Raw genomic sequence first — 15,201 nt, forward strand, 5'->3', positions numbered from 1 at the left:
GCAGCATAAAGTCTTATCATTTACTGTTTTAATTTTGTTCTAGCTTCACTGGGCAGCCTGTGGCAGGGCGTCACTGCCTTCTGAGTAAAGAATTTCCTCCTAACATCTAACTGTGTCCTCTACCTGGACACTGGAAATCCGATTCTGAAATTGCCCTTCATCTTGCACGTCATTTTTTAGAGACAATATGAAGTTGTGTTTTCTATACAGATAGTCTTTCTCAGATTTTTAGTTTTTTATGGCAGTGACTATGTTTGTGGTCATTGTGTAGTCCAGCACTACAAAACAACTCTACTTAATTCATGGCAATCGGTTTATATCTGTTCAATCTATTAAAGTAGCAAATATACCAAGTAAAATGACAGCAGTATTACTCAACATCATTGCAATCAATGACATATGGTGAAACATAAGGCTAAACACTTGAAGAAGCATTTTATCAGAACAAGGACATTATCTAAATTTTGCTTTTGTCCTTTGTTTGCACAGCTGTGCTTGAGCAGTAGCGTATTTAACACAATATTGATCTGTCAGATTTGCTTTTAAGTGAACAAATAAACATTTCCCTCTTAAAACGAATAAAATGGTTGACAAATCATGCAATATGATTGCTTTGGTTGAGTAAAGGCTTCACTGCCCTTAGAAAAGAAGGTAGGAGTCCAAAAGCAGGTTGAACAGCTGCACATGATCAAGTTTTAAGATGAAGCAGTTTAAGATGAGCAAGCAGTAAGGTGCGTTGCATTTTTACTGTTTTTAGTCTATCTTCTATGTTACGCAGTATGGTGAAGCTGTGGTACTCCAGAGGAGGGATTAGCCTTCAAGTGAGATGGCATCTAGTATTGTTTATGTCATGCTTTCCGCTTGAAGACAGGGAGGGCAAAGTATCACAGTGTCGGAGAATACAATATTTAATCTATTCAAAATGGGGGGTAGGGTTTCAAAGTAGCATTCATTTTCCATTTTGAAAAATAATATAAATTCATTTTTTATAAAGTTTTATTTGTGAGGAATGCACTTAGGTATTAAAATAACTACTGTAGCAAAAGAGAATACATGTTTGAAATAGCCTTTCAGAAAAGGCCGTGTTTTAATTCAAGCAATCCCACTGTTTGAAAAATATGGGCAAAATATTGGCTGCTAAAGGAACGTGCGATACAATTTGTTCCCCTTGGGAGGCAGCTCATGCCTTCAGCTGAGAGTATTAACTGTTTTCATTGAGAATGGGAGAAGAGATTTCTGACTTAAATAGATTATAACCTTACAAATGTCACCTCTTGGTCCCTACCAGCAGTGTTTCACCTTGCAGTCCTGCCTCAGTGTCTACAGTGCACCAGAGTATCTAATTCAGTGCTGTCTGCAAGGGTTCCCAAGCAGAAGCACGCTGCGTACATCACCTGGGGACACTGAAGTTCTCCTGCGTTTCCCCAGACCCACTCCTGATGCTTCTCCCTTTTCCTGCTCTTCCCTTTTCTTGAGGGAAATGAGGCAGCTTGGGCACAGGCTTCCATGATGCAAGTGCAAAACATTACCCACACCTCTGAGGTATCAGTGGTCCGTGTAACCTTGGATGGTGATGTGTGACTGGTGAGATGAGAGGAATTACAAACGAGCAGGAATAGCTGTGCTGTGGTATTTTTCCTCAAGCCTTATTTTTTCTGAAGGACAAACAATAGCTACTCCGTTGTTGTTGAGAGCATTTCTCTAGCTCTGAAAAAATTGGCTTTCTGTCTGCTTTGCGCCATCAGATCAGTGCAAAACAACTGAACTGGGAATGCAGCCTGGTCTCAGTAGTGTGTCTACTTCACTGCTTGTGTACTACTGTAGATAACAAGAAAGTCCTCACAAAATATATCAGTAAAACATATTTAGTGCTGTGTACTTTCTTAAGTGACAAAATAAGATGATTTGAGCTTCTGCTCCACTCTTTTTCTTCCTGCTTATCAAATAAAGACCATATGATTTGGAAAGTTAGGATTGCCTTCAGAGGGTTCCAGTCCAATAATGAAGTAATTTAGTATTAGTATCTAAATCCCCACAGTAGCAGAAGTAAAGCTGAAGCATTATGCCTGAGTTGGTAGATCCTCCATATGTTTGTTTGTATTTGCTCCTTAAGGTATTGCACTATCAACAGAAACTGAAATGCAGCATAGGATTCATCAGGGACAATAAAAGTAATAATTCAGAGATTGATTCATAAATATTAAGGCAGAGGGGACCCATTATGATTATGCAGTTTGGTCTTCTGCAGAAGACAAACTTTTGCTTGCATAAATCCCTTCTGAGCATAGGTGCAGCTTTTTATTTATCTAAATACAATAGAAAAGGAGATTTATTTCAAGGAAAAACATTGCCTTTGAAAACAGCGTAGCCGCTTTGAGAGCTAACTAAGAGAGCTGAGATAAGATGATTGACCTGAAACGCAAGCAAGGTAATATCAAGATGTAAGATTTTCCAGGCTCATTTGAATTCTGCTGGAATTCTTAGCTTACTTTATAGAATTAATTATATATCAGTATAAGTACAGAAATTTCTTTTATTACTTGAATGGAACGCTAGAATAATAAAAAAAAGAAATTACAGAAATTTTCTCAAATAAGCATGTGTTTGGAAGAAACACAAAGACTGAATTAGTCCTATCTTTAACGTATAATGGATCTGAAGAAGAAAAGTTTTAAGAGTTGCCTTTCTTCATCAAATGTGTAGGCATTTACAAAACCAGCTACATCACGTTATGTAGATACTCAAGCACCCAGCATTGGTGGGCCTTCCCAGCAGACTTTACACCTAATGTGCACTCTGGTTATGTCCTGACTACATTTCGAGGCACAAAGTAGTTGAGTCCCATCCTTGAGGATTCTGCAGTGAAAGGGGGCCCGCCCAGCCTGACCACCTGGTTGGTCTGGGGGCAAGGGGTAACAGAGAATCACAGTCATAGAATGGCTTGGGTTGGAAGGGACCTTAAACATCATCTTGTTCCAACCCTTTGCCATGGGGCAGGGCTGCCACCCACCCGATCAGGCTGTGCAGGGCCCCATCCAGCCTGGCCTTGATTGCCTCCAGGGATGGGGCATCCGCAGGTTCTCTAAGCAGAGTGTGCCAGCGCCTCATCACCTGTGTAAGAAACTGAGCGCATGTATTCTGTACAGCCTTAAATAGCTATATTTAAGCAATGTGCATACCCATTTCATATGCCTATGGATCAGGTATATACTTTGAGTTCTACATATAGCAAACAATCATACAATAACTGTTCTTAGTACTTAGTGTTGTTAAATTTTTACTGCTCTTTCTCACTATGTTATTTACATAAATCTGTTTCTGGCGTTGTCCAGTACAACTGATTGAGTCAAGCCTGTGATCTTCTCAGAATAGTCTCTTTTCATGAGCTTTGGTTTGTCTGGTCTCAAATATTCATTTAAAAATCATTAGTTTTACATTCTGAAGGAGTTATTACATCTTTTATATATTCTGTGTTATATTTATAGATTCTCCTAAATTGGAATTTTCACTTAGATTTGTGGGTTCTGTTATAGATTGCATTGCACGTAGGGAAATGACAAAGTTATTTCTTGGCTTTTCAAAAACAGAATACCCATTAAAAGCCTCCTTCATGAACAAAGGGGATTTTGTTTGGTCAGTCTCTGGGTTCTGTACACAATAGAATAAAAATCAGGAAGAATGTACAGCTGTTTATAATTTAGACTGCTTTATATTAATTTGCAAGGTGTGAAGGCTAATAAATAGTTAAAGTAAATATTTGTTCTGGTACATTAAAAGAGTATAATAAATTAAAGATAAAATATAGATGTACAAATATACACAACGCAGTTATGGGTTATTACATAATATATTTGCATACCACTTATTGACTCAGTATTTTTATACCAAACAAATACATAATTATTAAAATCTAATGACTCTTCCAAATTAATTGAAGAATTTCAATGTGAGATCAGAATTTAAGGCGTTATATTTCGGCATCTGTGGTATATGTTTTGGAGTTGGTTTCGAATAATGAGAGTAGCACCGTTTCTAGGTACCTACGAGCTATTTCATGGCACTTCCAATATGTAGCTGCAGGCTTCAAGTGGATTTTAACGGGTATTCATCAAATATGTAAAGAATTTGTAGTATTAATGTCAGTTGTCTTGTGAAAAGTTGCTGTGTGGATGGGATACAGAACGTCATGATTCTCTGACATCTTTCTAGGTTCTCCTCTAAACAGTGCTTTCTGTACAGGAGAAAGAAAAAGAGGTGTGATACTAATGGAGTTTTTCCAAAAATAGAAGAAAATACATTCTCTAATACAGGCTGCAGTTATTTGTGGAATTTTTATCTGCTATGTCTTTATTCTGCACTTGATACTTGGGGAAAATGCTTGCATGAAAATAGATGCACTAATAATAGCTGATTAAAATGCATTAATTTTACATCACTAAATAATCATCATTAATTTAATTCCAGTACGCTGTAAAATGGCTAATTCTTCCTTCAGCCAGTTCACATTTAAATTGATAAAGGAGATAAAAGTGGTTTAGATAATCTCATTAACTGTGTAAAGATGTATTCTGATTTTGTATGTGCAAATTTTATCCCCTTAATCATAATGTAATAAACACTATGGTAAGACGACGCCGAAACTGCCCTGGAAAACACAAATAATGAAATGTGAATTGAAGCATCCCCAGAGGAAGAGCAGCTCTCAGTTTGCATGAGACTACACTTTCTGCTAGGAACTACGCTTTAATCCACCCTGTCTGAGAACCGCTGCGAAGCCTGGGCAGCGCTGGTTCTATACCTCTAGCTTTAATTTATGGTGGCTGCATTTCAGAGCCTGTACGAATGAGAGACTTCTTACTACCTTCCCCATGTGTTATCTGATAATCTACCTGTTTACTGGTTCCTCCTCATTTTGTTGCACCAATTTCTCAAGGTCCTCCCTGAGACTTTGGAGTAACGCTTTCTCTCCAAAAAGCTCTCTGTTATTCTAATAATCATTATTTATCTCCTCATTCCTACCTTCCTTTCTACTAGAACAGCCGTTTACTCTTGAAACAGGGAGTTAATCAGCTTAATGAGTCATATTAAATGGCTTCCATAGTTGTCGTTTATTAATAATTCAGAGAACTACTCAAATGGTTGCCATTAGTTTGTGTTCACTTTCATGCTGTCTGTGTTGGATACAGCAGCTACTGTGCATTGAAAATACCATGTGAGGATGTGGGTAGAAATTGGCAGCTGTTCTCAAATACACTGTGCTGCTGGCATTTTAGAAGATAAGCAGAATATACAGCATTATTTGTATGTGCAGTTATAAACTCAGAAGGCGGTGGTGTGAATTTAGTATTCGAAACAAAATGTAAGGGCCTTTGGAAGTACTGCTTTCTTGTTACTGTATGTCAGCTCAGCGTGTGTAAGGGTAAGCGTTCTCATCTGCTGGAGCATCCAATGGGTGGCATCTGAGCCCAGAGATAACTGGGACACCGCTGCTGTCCTGGCGGGCAGGACTGAGAAGAGTACTGTGTTCTGAAGGCATAGGCAGAGTTTGGGTGGTTTATGGATTTGTAGAAAACTAAGAATGTGTTATAATATTGTCACCTAATGTAATTTGAACAGTACGTGGAAACTTTGGCAAGGGGACAGTACAGTACTGCAAAAAGCTGAGATTTTACAGTAGTTCAAGTTAAAAATTACAAGTAGAGAAACTTACAGAGATAATCTGATGCAACGTAGCAAATAAAAATAAGAAGCAGTATCTTGTTACTAGCATCAAATTTGAAACATGTAAGTATACGAAATTGGGATAATGTCACTCAAAATCTCATTAAGAATTCCTATTTTGTCTTGGTAACATCTGTCATTATCAAAATGAAATTCAGCAGTCATTATTGCAGTCCCTGTCGTTAGAAAAAAAATTACTTTGTACATCTTAGTATGGCAGTTAAAAATCCCTGTGGGGAATTCAATTTGGATCCTTTATAGCAGCAGCATAAACTAATATATTCCAGAGAAGTTAAATTGTCTGTGACTGTTCCAACAGGATGTTAGATAAATCCCAAAGTGTTACCTCCAGAAAAGTCAAATGTCATGGGTTGCAAAGCTGGAGTAAGAACTGCATTTTAATTGCTCTGTAATTGAAGCAATAAAGCACATTATGAATTGGCATCGGGCTGTCTGTTTTTATATCTGCCACTAGGTTGTACACACAGCATTTCTCTGTGATTACACAGGGTAACAGAGCCGGGTATGGAAAGGATTTAAAGCTGGTTGTAATGTGTGGATTGGCTCCACATGTTATTAACTGCATGCGCACAAGAGCAAAGCATTGGTTGTCCTGCATCTCCTCAGCTGTTGCCATCAGGGCTGCAGAGTGTTTGCTGGCCTGAGAGTCTTCTGGCAGCATCACTCCTATCTGACACGTTGCTCACAATGGGTTCCAATGTATAGGCACACTACAGAGCGTGGTGGATATTTGATCTTTTGCTCTAGGAAATTCATACACAAAGTTCTGTGTAATTATTTTTCTGCATTGCAGGTTGTCTTTCGTAGGATTTGCTGAGCTTTTTTCCCGCTTGTATTTTCTTTATGATTTGTACAATTGTTCAGTGCCAACTGATGATGGCCGCGTTTCAGATGTCAGTGGCACCTGTCCAACTAAAAGGTTCATAGAATCATAGAATGCTTGCAGATGGAAAAGATTGCTAAGATCATCTGGTCCAACCGCCAACCCATCCCCACCATGCACACTAGGCCATGTCCCACGTTCATATTTGCATATCTCAGTGTGCCTTTTGGAGACTGAAGGACAGCGGATTGAGCTCGATTAGAGGTATGAAATAAAACCTTTTTGGATGGCTAGGCTGATAGGTGTGTGATTAAAGGGAAGATGAAATGCAGGAAGACAGCAGTGATTGCTCCACATGAGATCTTTGCTGCTGGGTTTTCTTTCTAAAGAAAAGTTGCCGAATGATTTGGTGAAAGGAAGATGTCTAAGTTTTAAGTTCAAAGCCATTTTATTACTTAAGTGAATCCATTTTTATTTTTCTTACTGTGTTTTATAAAATCTTTAGCTGTGCTAATCTACAATGGCACTTCTACAGTGTTCTGTTACATTCATTAATTCTAAATTTTTTTGGATGTAAATGTAAAGGAAATAATCTCTGACAGTAAATCAGGATAAAAGATTTATCTGGAAGTCTTAGGAAAAATGAGTGTTAGAACTTCTGAACCCAGAGAAAGATCATTTGTCCGCCAGATCTTCCAAATGTAACAATTTGTCCACAGTATCAGTTTATTCACAAAGATCACTTGTTGGCAAATGGGAAGTATTGGGATGCATTTTCCAGTTATAATTAATAGCACACTGTAATCTGAGATGTGCGTGAATGTACAAGGAAGGAAATGAGACACGAGCACTTAGAACAATCCAAGTCCTTTCCATGCAGCATACTCAACTGTAACTACAACTGTATTGGTATACTTGTGGAAATGCATTTAGAAGAACTGCTATTTGTCATATAAATTCAATTGAAGAGAAAAAGGTGGGAAGTTCTGTTGACCTGGATGCTAACATTGCATGTTTGGCTCCTTCTTTATGTGGGAAATGGCAGATTATCCTCCCAGTTTTGAATTTAATTAAAGAATTTCTAACAGTGTATTTCTTACAATCAGAAGACACAACAGAGTCAGTTAAAATATTGGCTGTTTCCTTACTTCCTTCTTTTTCTGGCCCATCCTTGATAAAAATATTTGACTGCGGGTTTTTTCTTTACTATGATATTTTATTTTTAGAGGAGCAGTGATTTTGTTTGAAGAAAAAAAAGAACAGCAACCAAATATGTTCTTTACATCACATACTGCTATTGGTATAGCACAGGAAAACTGTGTTAAATGCATAAATAAAATAAATAAAAATGTATGAATGACTGCTAAAACACGGAGCTGGCAGTAGCTGTGACATCTGGTAGGCCTTCAGAAATGGGAAATTTCACTTCACTGTGAATGTAATAAATAAATAGGATGGTAAAGCAAGAAGCAATTCATAACAAAATGACCTCTTCAATTATTAACTGGCAAAGCTCCCAAAAGCACTACAATAAGTGAACCATAGCTTGAATAAAAGAGGCAAAAATTATAACTTTGCTTTAGGTTATACTTTATAAATTTAATTTAAGATAAATGGATTGTTGAAACAGCATATGACTTCCTAGACTGTTACTGCTACAACCACATTTAGTGATTGGCAGGTAGAAACTGAATGAGAGGTTTGACTGTATCTCGCCTAAATCCATTCGCACTGTTACTTTCCTGTTTTCCCTGAATAGCATCAGTTGTCTCTTTAAAATTTCAATCCCTGCAGAGTGCATGTGCAATTCTCAATTTAGACCGTTCTCCAGCTGTTTTATATATAAAGCCCTGTGTGATTTTTAGGAGCATTTTACTGCTGTTGCTTTGCAGTGCCTTTCATCAGCATGGAATGAGTACAGAAATAAATTTTGAAACAATTAGAAGAAAAAGAATAAAAGCCTATAAAATGAGCAGTGAGCGACTTGGACGGTGCATTTAACTTCTGCAGGGCTGTGGTCCGTTGTGCCCCTCTGTTATCCATCTTTCAGACTTTGTCATACTGAAAAGTGTTGTGTCTGACCTTCTTCCAGCAGATCTTCGTATTTTCTTGAAGCCTTGGGTAAACTGTTCTAGATAATAGGAGTATAGATGAAACAAAGGAGAGTTAAATAAGTTTTTCTATTTATTTTCCTTTCTTTTATGTCATCTTTTTTTTTTTTATATATGAATTACTATGCCAGAATATTCTTAAGTCTTTCCCTGTATGACTGTCTTTAGAAGCATAAATGTGAAGGTTCTCATTCTGCAGCAGATATTACATTACTTCCAAAATGACATGCTCCCTTGAATGAGAGGATGTCCTGGTATGTATGCTTTTACAGAGGAAATGAGGCCACTGAGAGGAATAAAGGTGTATTTGGGATGAATTGTTGTCTGCCCACGTTTGGAAACCTGATTAAAGCTTGACATCTCTATTCTTCTGCATATCCATTGACATGTATACTTGGTAGTAACAGCCAAAACCTCTGTAAAATGTAGCACTGAAGTCAGGTAACTTGTCTTCTGGCACACTGATTGAATGAGAATGAAGAGATGTGTGTATTGCCACCTCTTCGCCCCCATGTACAAACATGCGTCAATCTAAAGTCCCTGGAATGTGCAGGTAAGCAAAGAGCAATTTCTGATCAGGAAAATATCAGAGAAATATTTGTATAAGATATGTCATTGACTCCATTTATTATCATATGGCTTCTTAATGGTTTTTAATTATTCCTACATTTATGCATATAGCCTACCTGGAAAGAAAACTAAACTCCTTCAACCTCAAGGCTGGGTGATAAAAACCAAAGGTTTCACTTGGACCCTACACATAAGTCTATGTCTGATGTACATAAATGAAAGCAATAATAAGTTCCAATAATTTATGTTATCAGAACTGAATGAAAATCAGAACAAAACAAAACATGAGAATGTCCAGCAAAGCAGCTGTGATATTTTAATTTGTGTTTGTTACACGCAAAAACTTTTGCATTCATTTCACACCCAACTCCTCCACTGGAGACGAAAGAATTGCTATGTGAAGAATTCATCTGAATCAACCCCGTAATTTAATCAAAATATTGAAATGTGAGCATTTCCAAAAGTAAGACGATGCAATGAGCTGCAAGTTAATTTGACACGAGAGCAAAAACTGTGCTAACAGCATACTGCTGTGGTAGAGAATATGGAAAGGCAATTGGAGCAGAAATAGCATGACTTCAGTAACAGAGAGATAATTTGAAATGCAAGTGTAATTGTACTGAATTAAACCTAAATCAACATTATCAACTACATTGAAAACTGAAACGTGTTGTTAGAAGCATTTTACATTTCATAATTTTGTTCTGATTATTGAGAATGGCAAAAGCATTTAAAAATAAAACAGAGTTATGTAGGTGCGTAGATGTAGTTCTTGTGTGTGGGTAACAGGGTAAGAGGGTTCAGCTTGAGCAGAACTTATTAAGTATACGTGATACAGATGGCTGGTAGGAAGACAAAGCATCCAAGGGTATTCTGCTCTTGTAGTCACTGTTTTACTGAGTGATTGCTTCAGTTCAGCTCTCATAGGGGGGACTGCCAATTGGTACTGTACTTATGGGTTTGCTGTTTTCTGCACTGAGATCTGAAAACTGAAATGTTTGTTACTGCCGTCAGTGGACACAAGTGGGCCATTAGAAAATATGGAGTTAATAATTACTTCTGTATAGCTGAAGTTTAATGGGGAAAGTCAGGACCGGTTAGTGTGGAGCATTCAAGTCTAGATTTTAGTTTTTCAGAAGTACTTTTTGAGATCAAATAGGATAGAAATGTTCAGTGCTGTTCCTTAAGGTAATGGTGATACTAGCAGGTCTGAAGTGCTGTGGAGATTTGCATCTGTGGAGGTTTGCAGGAACAGAGATGAATCATAAATCTCATCCAGTATTGCAGGTGAGCTAGAACATGTCCATAGCATCTGAACAAAAGGCATGAGTGAATCACTCTGTGGTTGTTTTATCATCTTTAAAACACAATAACTGCACAATTTGCACAACTGATCTGAATGATGCCAGCAATAGGCATCCCTCTATTCATTCCATGTGCACAAATCCTTTTGAGACACCTTACAGTGATGGAAAGGTACCCCCTCATGCACTCACACACACCTTGCTTTATTTTATTCTATTCTTTTGGTGTCGGAGTTTTTATTGTTATTGCCTACATTTGAAAAGTACTTTTGATTTTTTATGTTCTACATCTCCTAAGTTTTGCAAGCTTCTTTAGTAATATAGAAAAGCCCCAAAGCCTCTTGCCTGCCCATGAAGTTTTTTGTACTACTAACACTCCAATTTACACATAAAAATTGTGATAAAAACTTGGTGGTTTTGCTAATCACTGTAAACCAAAAAAAAAAAAAAAAAAAAAAAAAATTTGAGAAGGCTCTAAACATCAAAATGCATTTCTTTTGCTTAGATAGTTTGCAACGTTGATAGGATCACAGAATTAAGCGTGGGAAGCTGTTGCCTGTGATACAGAGCCATTAAACTACACTCTTTGCAGAAAAAGCAGTGATCACAACATTTCACATCTGTTCTTGTTCAACCTTAAAGCACAGAAGGAAATGAGACATTACAGGGGAAAAAAAAAACAACAGCAGCTCAGTGTGCTGCTGCACTGGATTGCAGATTCTATAGTTTTCTTCGTGTTGTGAAATCACTTTTCATACCCACTTAGAAATGATAACAAATGCAGCATTGTCCTGAATGTGTACTTAAGTACAATGCAGAAATAGAGCAAACAGCTACGTGACTGTATCTGACTTAAATATTGTTGCCAGAATGCTTCTCTGAAGAAGTCAAAGCTTGTTTATGTCCTCATTACCTCTGCTTATACCAGTAAATACTGGTGACAAATGTTACTTGGAAGGGAAAGGATTTTCATATCCCATTAATTTAAGGATTAATTCTATCGGAAATCAACCTGCTGTCCTGGCTCTGCCAGTTTGGCATTTACCTACCTAGAACATTCTCTAGAGATTACAAAATGAGATCATTTAATTTTGCTTGGTTTCTAGGGCAGAAGAAGGGGCTAGCAGTGTGCTCTAACATACTAAGTTACTCTATGGCCCGTCTTCATTGCTCATTGGAGAGTCAGAGTTGCCTTGCTGTTGAATAGTGAGAATCCAGATACCTGTACTTTTGCTCCTAGTTACTTGGCTGTACAAGTTTAATGTTACTTTTAGTAGAGGTCAGTATCAGAAAGGCATGCAAATAATCACCAGTGTCCTTGAGAGATTATGATGATAAAGAGCAAGCTAAATGATTTATGGGATACCTGAGGATGACTTTACAGGGAAAAAAAGTTTGAAACATCTGCAAGACAAAATTTACTCATTTGAAATAGGTGGCAGTTTGTTGGTTTTGCTTTTAAGGAGGTTATTCCCATGTCTAACCTCAAAGTATATATTCTATGTAACATGACATGGAAGTGACAAAGATCAGTTGTTTGGTTGCTTGTATTCCAACTTCTTGTATATCGAACTTCATGGACATCATTTCATCTTACTGTTTTGCCAGCAGCTTATGGTTGAGTCTTCCAAATTTTTCACGTTAACATGTTTTAAGGTCTCTCCTCTTCCACTTACCTCGTATGTATATCAACTATGCCTTCATTAGGAAGTCATGGGGCACAACAGTAGAACTTTGTAGGTTCTACCCTGCCCTGTGATGAAAAAACCCTTGATTTCTTGGAAAGAACTTCTGTGGTCTGAAATGCAGGCATGGGCATACCAAAAATGTGTGGAGATTATTTTGAGCTACACCTGTGCCATAATTTAATGCAATGTCTGTGCTTCTGTAAGCTTGAAGCTCTGGAAGGGGTGGTCAGAGTCCAGAGGACCCATGAAACAATTCCTTACAAAGTCTCATAATGACTCATCCGCTCCATCTCTTGTTTGCAGAAGTGTGTTTGCAGCTTTAATGCTTAATGTTTAATTAAACACTAAGTCCTTTATGATTAATTAAACTTTAATTAAGTCCTTTAACGTTTGTCAGTTACAAAAGAGGAGGAAAACGGAGACATTTATTCACATCAGCAAACAGCAGTGTTCTTACTGAGCTGAACAGAGCTGGTGTTTATAGCCATGGAAAAGTCACTCAAAACCAGACTGCATACAAAGTTACTGTAGTATACAGGAGGGAAAAAGAGTACTGCACCCATTTATTAATGTGTTATTAATGAATTTTACTAGTTTAACTAGCTTGATATGCAATAGGTTGCATCTCAGCTCAGGCCAATGGAAAAATGTCCACTGGTTAAAATAGGGGCCGTTTCAAGTATTGATTAAGATTAGCTTTGTGATTCATTCATACAGAAATGAATATGCATTATGCCATCCACTTCCTCTCCTCACTGTCCTACCCTACAGTCTGCCTTTCTGAAAGTCAGAATAATGACCAATAATATTGTAAAGGAGAGAATGAATTACAGACAGCGCTTGGGTCTGCGTGTACGCGCTTCAGTGAGCAAATCCATGAGTACAACAGAGGAGGTGGAGTATGCATCAGTTTGATCTTAAGAAACCAAAGTCATAAAGAGAAGGAAAGGAGGGAGGAAGACAAACAGCTGAAACAAGTCTTAGTTTATTGTAGAAACCCAATCTTAATATCTATTTCTTGTGTGGATTGCAATGGATAAAGTTGAAGAGAGCTGCCAGTTATCTGCTCTGAATAAAAAGTTCCTTATTTTTCTGAGTAGTTTTCCCATTGTTTGTGGCTGCCACATTTAATTGTGCTTGTGTAGTCCTTTAATTTGCATGAAAGAAGATAATATAATTGAAAAACTCTGGAGTAAGACAAGTTCAGATTACTAGCGGAGGCAAGTTAATTTGTTATTCATTAAATGCTAATGAACCTGGCACCTATGTTTTATTTGTTTCACTCTATTTGAAATTGGAAAGGTCTTGTAGCACAGCTAAGTCTATGATAAACAGAGGTGTTAAATTAAACTCTTGTTTTCCCTGATGTTCCACTAGAATAAGCAAGTCTGTAAAACCAGGTAACTAAATACGTGTGTAGTGAAGCATCCTCAAAAGGCAAACGTAGAACAGTTAAGGAGCCGATTCTGTATTCAGATCCCTTTAGAAATTATTGCTGAGCTTGCTGACATTTGGAACTTGGTTTTGATGCGGGTTCTGTACAGAATGGGGGAAGTTCTGGTGCGGTGAGGCTTTTGCAGAGTATCTGCCTCAAAGTATGGGGGCACATTTTGCCTTTTGCATCTGTTCTCAGTTGTCTCCAATAGGAATAAATGTAAGAACATGAAATAGCCTTTTATTATCACTGATACTCCTGATAATTTTAAGTCTCCAGTTGTTCATAAAAGTTCTCGAGGCATGCAGAAATATGACTTGTTTTCCCTTAAGCTGCTAACATGAATTTGAAAACAGTTACTTGTATTCATACAATTTATATATAATTTTGGCCTTAGTGTCTTTGTTGCTTAATTGTTTGAAGAAGGAAAAATTATATTTCAAGACTAGCAGCGTGCACAAAGCCCAGAATACACGTGGTGGGCTTTGCTTAGGTGAAATGACTGCACGCTGACTTAAAGCTGAACAGAAATGTGGCTTATTCTATTTAAATTCGTCTGGTAAAATAGTGTGAAAAAATAAATGAGAAATTATTTTATTGACCATGAAGGTGTTTATATGAAACGTATTATTATTTGAGTTCAGTGAAATCTGAAGGTGTTCCTGTTTGATACAGCAAACTGAAAAGTGTAAGAAAAAATGTAAGAAAAAGACACCTGAAATGTGTGTGCTGTAATTTGGGATTGTTCTTTATATTTGCAGCATTGTCTTGAGAACAACTTGAACATTTCGTTCCTGTTATCTGTGTCGAAATTTCCAGATCACCCCAAACCTCATATACTTGCATAAAATAAGTGGTGACAGAGGGAAGAGACTGAGTATTCAGGTGGAGAGAAGAGTGGCAGTTCTTTAGAGTGAGAGATACGGTGAGATTTCCTTTCTTATTGGTTGTCAATGTATGTTACTCGCTGCTGAGTCGCAGGGTTTGAACAAGAAACGTGCAATTTATGTCTGTGAAAAATGCAGTACCCAAACTGCTTTCACAGTTAGTTCTGTAGAGATGGGTACTGGAGATAGACATGCCGTGTTGCAGAAGGTTAACTAACACCTATTAAATGAGCATCCAACATTGGTTTATTATCTAAACTTTATTGCAATTACTCCATCCTGTGGTGTGTGCGCAAATGAATGTGAACTCAGACTCTTAACTGTTTTAACAGTGTCTTTACAACACGTTCACATCACCTCATTCTTTCCCCAGGTCTATGGATCTCAAAACCAAAATGCTCAAAGATAATGGGGTGTGTATATATAGACATATATTTAAATTTATAAGTTGTTGTGAAGATACTGTTTGTTTATAGAAGCTTACTTTGAAAACTAAGCTTGGTTTCTGAGTTAACCTGACCAGTTGTCAATGAAAAAAAATAGAAGTAGATTAATTTCAGTTATGATTAATGGTATGTTAAAAAGAATGAAGAAAAACAACCCCAAACTTTGCTCTGTTATACTATTTAGATCTTGAAAAG

General features: G+C 37.3%; 1 long non-coding RNA gene across 18 annotated transcripts in view; it reads left to right on the plus strand.

Annotated features, from left to right (window-relative positions):
* The window catches only part of LOC101747532, a 332,267-nt gene that overhangs the window by 171,060 nt on the left and 146,006 nt on the right, over window positions 1-15,201 (plus strand). For 15 of the 18 annotated variants that reach the window (XR_005861589.2, XR_005861591.2, XR_005861593.2 and 12 more), the window contains one exon: window positions 14,435-14,598. This is a non-coding gene — a long non-coding RNA (uncharacterized LOC101747532). The remainder of the gene's footprint in view (window positions 1-14,434; window positions 14,599-15,201) is intronic. The other 3 variants (XR_006939886.1, XR_006939890.1, XR_006939891.1) reach the window with 1 other exon arrangement.

Source organism: Gallus gallus, chromosome 7, assembly GCF_016699485.2.
Source record: "Gallus gallus isolate bGalGal1 chromosome 7, bGalGal1.mat.broiler.GRCg7b, whole genome shotgun sequence".
Classification (NCBI taxonomy): Eukaryota; Metazoa; Chordata; class Aves; order Galliformes; family Phasianidae; genus Gallus; species Gallus gallus.